We start from the raw sequence: 8,069 nt of genomic DNA on the forward strand, positions 1-8,069 counted from the left end.
GCGTTGTACTAGAAAGAACCAAGACAGACTGCGTGACAGCAAGGATGACGACAATCCAAGCAGCTAACTGAAAAGCTGGGTGCCGGTGTGGTTCACCGCATATCCCTTACGCAAGTGTCTGAAGACCGAAAAAATACTGGATCACAGAAACGAAGGGAGTTACTGGGGCTGACCAGGACGGATCCTATCTGCAAGGAGCTCTCTATCTTGTTTTTGTCTCCACAATAATCAGTAATCTCTTTCATCCGAAAAGCCTTTCTGGGGTCGGGGAGAGGGGTGGATGGACAAACAGGCTCTTGGAGGCTCCACACCTGTCCCCGCACATCTCACAGGGCTGTCCAAAAATCACTGTTGCACAGGGTCCCAGCTCCACGGAAAACCACTTGGCTGCTGTAGAAGGCTGATCCCACGGAGATGCCACAAAGCAAGACAAGGCACACAAGCACAGGGACAGCCAGGCTAGTCCCACATCACTGGCCACTTGCAGAACAGGAAGCAACCAACACAGTGGAATGTGGAATCAACGGTCACTGCACAGGGCACACAGTTCGTGCTGCTCACCCTGACGCATTCCTTAACAAAAGAAAATGTTTGCATTTTGCTTTCCAGCGTCTTTTTTTCTGTCCTGTGGAGGCAGGGGCGAAGGTGCGTCAGTCACCTTTCCCTATGATGCCTCAAAAGGTAACAATGGCAGACTGAGTGCTTTTCGGGCAGAAGCCAGTCCCTCTCGCATGGACGCCTCTCCCCGCTTGACCACCCGGTCAACTTCCCAAGGACCCCTCCATGTCTGCCACTCGGTGCTGCTCTCAAGCCTCTCCTGGCCTCAGGGGAAGCACCCGGCCCACTCTGCTCTGCTGTGGCCATCTCCCCCCACCCCCGTGCACAGCGCACCGCAAATGCGTGCGTGCCCCACTCCTCCACCCCTCTGCAGGAACCTCGGAGGCAGAAGCCCGCGCTCCAGGTCTGCCCCACTCCTCGAACAGCCCTCCTCCGAGCTATGCTGGGTGCAGGCTCCCGACTTTGGTCTTTGGCCCTGCCAAGTTCCAGCCCTTCCCAACGAAGTTAGCGGCTCCACAACAAAACAGTGTTTGCCTCCCAAACACCAACACTGCCTTTTCAAACACGGAGGAACTCTATTCTGACTAAAAAAAACCTGGAAGCTAAGGTTCCAGTGAGAGACAGAGAACATCCCTGGGAGTTCCCAATGGGCAGAGCAGCACGTAATGACCACATCCCCAACAAGCAATGTCGCCTGGGCAAGAAGGAAGAGCAGGCGGCTAGACTTCACTCGGGCCAGAGACAGATCACGCCAACCGGACAAGGGAAGGGCCAGGGCGGACGAGGGGCCGCGGAGGAGCACGCGCCCCCGAGGCCGGCAGTGACAACACTCGACCCCGACACTGTCCAGGGAAGAGGAACTCTGGCTGAGACGCTCAAGCTCCACCAAACCTGGAGACGGATGCGTCAGGCCGCTGGGCACAGCGCTGTCCCATGCCCCACCCGTCTACTTCCCTCTATGGGGATCTCCTGAGAAGCAAGAAACCTGCTGAACGCCAGAGAGCCTACCGCGTCAGAGCTGGGTGGCGCAGCCCTCCAGAGAGGAGACCCTGGCACTGGGACACGTCCAGTAACTCCCAAAGATGCCTCCTGCTCGCGGGCCGCGCCTCCCGCAGCCGCACAACCGACACCACTGCCTGCTCAGCGCAGCCTCTGGTGAGGGGGCACCTCCCTTCCGGTAATAAGCTGGCCTTCTCTGTCCTGTCCCGGGGGGACCTGACTCACTGCGGCTCAGTCGTCAGGGTCTCATTCCCTCAGTGCTGACGAGCCAGGCAAGGAGAAGGTCAGACTGCTGGGAGCACAGCACAAGGAAGCTGCTGTTAGTGACAGGCATTCCAGTCCCTGGTTTAAAAAAACAATTAAAACAATTAAAGGATCAGTCTTCTCACAGAAGCATTTTTTTAAAAAGACTTTATTTATCTATTTGACAGACAGAGATTACAGGCAGGCAGAGAGGCGGGGGGTGGGGTGCGGGGGGGAGCAGGCTCCAGGCCGGGCAGGGAGCCCAATGGGGGGCTCGATCCCAGGACCCTGCGATCACGACCTGAGCCAAAGGCAGAGGCTTTAACCCTCTGAGGCCCCCAGGCGCCCCTCAGCAGCACACCTGCTTTCTGCTGTGTTTCCCAGGGGAAGAGACGGAACAAAACGACGACTTATACAGTGTTCGTGACTCTGAATTCACGCCATCGGACATCGAGGGACGTCACACCGAGAAAACCGGCGCAGGCAAGTGTGTGTGGCTTCCAGCTTCCCCCGCACAGTGAGTTCCACATCCCCATGAACATCCTCGTACCCCGCCTTAAGCTGCTTCCACTGGCATTACAAACACCAGGGCAGAGCTCCAACAGGACTTCCTTAAGAAGATAACATCCAGGGGCGCCAGGGTGGGCCAGTGGGTCAAGCCTCTGCCTTCAGCTCGGGTCATGATCTCAGGGTCCTGGGATGGAGCCCCGCGTCCTCCTGGGATGGAACCCCGCGTCTGGCTCCCTGCTCAGCGGAGGGCCTGCCACCACCACCACCGCCCCTCCCGCCTGCCTCTCTGCCTGCTTGTGCTCTCTCTGTCAAATAAAAAGAACATCTAGCTGAGGCCACACCAGTAAGCACAGGTAAGCAGCCACAGCCGTGCTGCGGTGAGGGTGAGCTCCCGGCGGTCCCGACTCCTCGGCCTCACGGAAAGGCCCTGGCAGACGTCCTACCGCTCTCAGCCTGTCTCCTCAGCAATGCGATGACGAGAAAAGAACACAAACTTTTGCCAAGATTAAATGCAACACGGCGCAGCCGGCCCCACAGGCTCAGCGAACGGCCCCTGCTCCTCCTGGGGCGGCGCAGAACCCCCGGGTCGGCGGGTCGAAGCTGACCGGGAAAGCCGGGGAAGACACTCTGCGCACACTCTGCGCGCTCCGGACGCGCACGGCTGGAGGCCGCCGGCCGAATGCCCCACCAAACCGCACAACAACAACAAACAAAACCAAAACCGCCACGTCCGAATCCAAGTCCCGTCGAACGCCGATCCCGGCGGGGGAGCGGAACCTCTCGCTGCAGAGACGCTGGACGGGGAAAGGACGCGGAGTGTTCCACAGGCGGGGTCACCTGTGACCCGCAGCCCGCGCCCGGCCGTGCAGCCCCCTTCTCAGGCCGGCCCCCTCCCTCGGGTCGGCCCGCTGCGGCTCCCCCTGCCCACACACTCTGGCCCGCAGCCGCGCCCACCGCGGCGCCCCGCACTAGGACGCATCTCCGCGCCCACCGCCCCACTAAAGGGAGCTCGGGTCGACCCGCACGCGCAGCGCCCGCCACACCAGCACCGGCAGGTGCCCGGCGACGGCAGGCCGCGCTGCCCCCTGCTCCGTCCCGGGGCCCGAGCCTGGCCGCGACCCCTCGGCAAGGACCCCGCGCGGCGCGCCTAAGCCGGCCGCAGTGGAGGCGCAGGGCGGGGCGGTCAGCCGCGGGCGCGCAGTAGCCGACGGCCCGCTAGCCCCGACCGCGGGTCCCGCCGGAGCAACTCGTGCAGCAGGACAAGAGCCCGCGGCCAGGCGCCGCCCGACGCCGCGAGCCACCGCGGGAGCCGGGGCGCCTCTGACCGCCACCGCGCAGCGCCGCGCACTCCGCGCTCGGGAAGGGCGCGCCGGGCGGGCTTCAGGAAGCCGGGGCCGGGCCCCGAGGCTGCCAACGACGAGCTGCGGGACCGACGCGGGCCGTCGCCGCTGCGGGGGGAGCCGCGGCCGGCCCTCCGCGCCCGCCCAGGCCCCGGCGCCCCTCGCCCGCCGCCCGGCCTCCGCCCCGACCGCGCCGCGGCTCCCCCCGGCGGCCCCGCGCTTCCGCAGGCCGGGCCCCCGGCCCGGGCGCCTGCCCGCGACCCTCACCCGGGCACTGTGGAAGCTTCGGCGGCCGCCGGCCGCGCTGCCCCAGCGGAGACGTGGCCGCGCGAGGGGCGGGGCGCGGCGCGGCGACGGGCTAGGCCCCCCCGGAAACAAGCTGTGCGCGCAGCCTCCGTTCCGGATGACAGACCGTCCTCTTCTGCAGGCCAGCAGCCGCCCTCGGGCCGGGCTGCGCCGGCCGCACGGTGGGACTCGAGAGCCCACTCACAGATGGCGCGAGGGAGGCTTCAGAATGGGAGCTTGAGGGTCTCTCCTCTACGGAAATGCAACTTCGGGACTTGCAGAACCAACTCCGGCAGGAAGCTAAACCAGTGAACTTCCGGCGGAAGTGGCGTGACCAGGGCTCGGGTCCCCGCCCCGCCCCGCCCCATCTGTCAGGCTGTGGGCGGGGTCCGCCTCGCTCCGCCCCGGCCCCGTTGCGGGGCGTGGCTAGGAGGCGCCGGCAGGGGTTGGGGGCGGCCGGCGGAGTCTGTGCCGCTCCGGGGCGGGGTGGCGGGAGCCTTGTCTCTGCGGCGCCTCGAACCCGGAATCCCCCGCCTCCCACCCCGCGACTTACTTATCTTAAGGCGCCAATGCCAAGTTGGCTCCGGCTGGGGGCCGTGGCCGTGTCTTACCTTTTCAAAAATAAAAACAATTGCATTGCTGGCACCGGCCCGGAGGTGCGCGTGAAGGGTGTCCTTTGTCTACGGGTATGAAATTGAGTCGGCCCCGTTTGTGGGAAAAACTGCCCTTCCTGCATTAGCGTGCTTTTGCACAGTTGTCCAGGATCAGCGGGCTGCTTGTGGGGTGTGTCTGCTCCGGCCCCTGATGGCCTCGGCCACCTGTCCCTCTGCCCACAGGGCGGCCTCCAGCACCTGAGCGGAACATCAAGCCCGGGGACTGCGGAGGGCATTTCTCCCACTTGGCTCTTTCTCAGGATTGTTCCAGGTATTTAGGGACCCATGCTCTCCCATATAAATTTCAGAATAAACTTGTTTTTGTCTGTAAAAATCCTTCCTGAGATTTTGATGGAATTGCATTGAACGTTTTTAAAGTTTGGTTTCCACGCATTCATTGTTAGTATATAGAAATGTGATTAAATGCTGTGAGTTGCTCTTGTATCCTGAGAACTTGCTAAACTCACTTATTAGTTATAGGAGGTTTTCTTCTTATAAATTCTTTGGAATCTTCTACATAGGCCATCGTGTCATGTGCAAACAAAAAAATTTAACTCAAAATGAACATGGACTTAAGTGCAGAAATGTGTAAAACTATAAAACTCTTACAAGAAAACAGGAAAAATTTCAGGACTGAAGGCTTGGTTAAGTGTTCTTGGACACGCCACAAAAGAATAAACTTAATAAATTGAAGTTCGCCAAAATTAAAAACATTTGTTTTGAGGGGCACCTCCGGGGGCTCAGTCATTAACCCTCTGCTTTCCGCTCAGGTCACAGTCCCAGGGTCCTGGGATCAAGCCCAGCATTGGGCTCCCTGCTCGGCAGGAAGCCCGTTTCTCCCTCTCCCTCTCCCTTTCCCCATGCTTGTGTTCCCTTTCTTTTTTTATTTTTTTTAATATTTTTTATTTATTTATTTGACAGAGAAAGATCACAAATAGGCAGAGAGGCAGGCAGAGAGAGAGAGGAGGAAGCAGGCTCCCCGTCAAGCAGAGAGCCCGATGCGGGGCTCGATCCCAAGACCCTGAGATCATGACCCGAGCCGAAGGCAGCGGCTTAACCCACTGAGCCACCCAGGCGCCCTTGTGTTCCCTTTCTTGCTCTCCCTGTCAAATAAATAAAATCCTTAGAATTTTTTTTGGTTGATTTGAGAAAGATTCCACTAAGACAAGGAAAAGACAAGCTGCAGTTAGTTACAAAATATATTGCAAACCTGGTACCCAGAAAGACAGGCCAACATATGAAGCATTTCACCAAAAAGGATATGCAGATGGCAAACAAGCTTGTGAAAGATTTCAACACCACTGGCTACTATAAAAATAAAAATCAGCACTGCCTCGAGCTCTTACTACACACACCTATTGGAGCAGCTAAAACAAACAGTAGCAACACCAAATGCTAGCAATGAGGTGGAGAAACTAGATTTCTCATACATTACTGGTGAGACTATAAAATGGCACGCCCACTCTGTTTGAAATTTGGCGATTTCTGTAAATTAAACGTATACTTGATTGTACGACCCAGGAATTGTCCTCCTGGATATTTATCTGAGAGGGAAATGAGACTTAGATCCACACAAAAACCTGGACACTATTTTTCGCCACATTATTTGTAATAGCTCAAAACTGGAAACAACTGGAATCTGACCAACCCCACAACAGAGGATCGGTTAAACCAACTGGGGAGCACCCACTTCCCGGGTCTCTCTTCAGCAGTAAAAAAGGACTATTGATAAGCGGGACAACTTAGATGAATCTCCAAGGCATTATGCTGAGGCGGGAAAATCCCAGAAGGATACTGTGTCACGTGCTTTCACTTACATAACATTTGTGAAGTGATACGATTATAGAGTCAGAAAGCAGATTAGTGGTTGCCAAGGAATGGTGGGGGGCTGGCTAAAGTGGGGCAGGAACCCCAAAGGGAGCTGTACACACTTTGGACTAACGTGACTAACTGGAGCTACGCAGGTGCAACCAGTGTGGGACACGGGGGAACAAATTACGAGTAAAACATGACAGATGACACTAAACATAAAAACAAATGAGCCTAGATATAAACGGCATATCCACGCAGGGAAAAAATGCTAATTAAGTAAACCTTTTTTTTTTTTTAATTTTATTTATTTATTTGACAGAGAGAAATCACAAATAGATGGAGAGGCAGGCAGAGAGAGAGAGGGAAGCAGGCTCCCCGCTGAGCAGAGAGGCCGATGCGGGACTCCATCCCAGGACCCTGAGATCATGACCTGAGGCGAAGGCAGCGGCTTAACCCACTGAGCCACCCAGGCGCCCCAAGTAAAACTTTTAAGTTTATCAAGGTATTATTTACATTCAATTTGCCCTTTTAATGTGTACAATTCAATTTTTTTTTAATTTTTTTTTCAAGATTTTATTTATTTATTTGACAGAGAGAGATCACAGCGAGAGGCAGTGAGGCAGGTAGACAGAGAGAGGAGGGAAGCAGGCTCCCTGCTGAGCAGAGAGCCCGATGCGGGACTCGATCCCAGGACCCTGAGATCATGACCTGAGCCGAAGGCAGCGGCTTAACCCACTGAGCCACCCAGGCGCCCCTGTACAATTCAATTTTTAAACTTGCAGTTACATTTATATTTTAGCAAATAAAACTGGATTTACTTCAATGCAGTAATAAAACATTTCCATAACCCCCAAGTGCCCCTCTAGTCCATATGCACACAGTCCCCAACACCCCTCCCCTGACAACCACTAACTCACCTTCTGTCTCTATGGATGGGTCCATTCTGGACATTCCATATAAAAAGAATCACGTCATACGTGACATATTGTGACTGCCTTCTGTTTTATGTAGCATTAGTCTTCGAGATTGACTTGATCATTTTCAGCACGTATCAGAACTTTCCTTTTACAGATGAGTAATACTGCCCTGCCTAGATACACCACATCTTGTAACCCATCCGTTGGCGGACACATTCCAGTGCCTTGCATGTGCCAGTCAATGTTCCAAGTGTAGGGCTTAGCTGGGGACCAGGAGACAAGATCCCTCCTCCAGTCCAGCTCTGTTTGTGTGGGGAAGACCAGCCCTCCGGGCGTCATTCATGCAAAGGAAACTGTGTCAGTGGGAGGGGTTACCAATTATGTCAGTCGTTCCCTGGGTCTTCACTGCGGCCTACTGTACTCCAAGCACTCTTCTAGACACGACACAGCCCCTGCAGTCACAGGTGCTTACATCCTCTCGGACCACCGGACAGCACACGGAAGCACAAGACAAGAGGTGATGAGCTGGGAAAAGAGCAGGGTAAGGAAACAGGGTGCGGAGGGTGCTGCGATTTAGGGAGGCCCTTGGATGAGTGAGCGAGCGCATGAGTAAAGTAGGGAGCTGTGCAGGTCACTGAGGGAAGCGTCTCAGGCAAGGGAAGAACAAGGAGAGTCCCGTTTTCAAAGAGTTCCTTGAAGTTACAGCTGAGCGAAGCTTGTCTGACAAAGAGGCGGGCCGAGAAGGGTCTGGG

General features: G+C 56.5%; 1 protein-coding gene across 4 annotated transcripts in view; it reads right to left on the reverse strand.

The window, feature by feature from the left end:
* The window catches only part of GOLGA3 (golgin A3), a 46,956-nt gene extending 42,969 nt beyond the window's left edge, over positions 1–3,987 (reverse strand). For 2 of the 4 annotated variants that reach the window (XM_044243597.1, XM_044243593.1), the window contains exons 1-2: positions 3,918–3,987; positions 1,783–1,899 (exon numbers count right to left, since the gene is read on the reverse strand). The gene's annotated coding sequence lies outside the window, so the exon portion shown is untranslated. Of the gene's footprint in view, positions 1–1,782; positions 1,900–2,161; positions 2,319–3,917 lie in introns of those variants that run through there. The other 2 variants (XM_044243594.1, XM_044243595.1) reach the window with 2 other exon arrangements.
* Positions 3,988–8,069: the final 4,082 nt, after the last annotated feature.

The sequence above is a fragment of the Neovison vison genome, chromosome 3 (assembly GCF_020171115.1).
Source record: "Neovison vison isolate M4711 chromosome 3, ASM_NN_V1, whole genome shotgun sequence".
Taxonomy (NCBI): Eukaryota; Metazoa; Chordata; class Mammalia; order Carnivora; family Mustelidae; genus Neogale; species Neogale vison.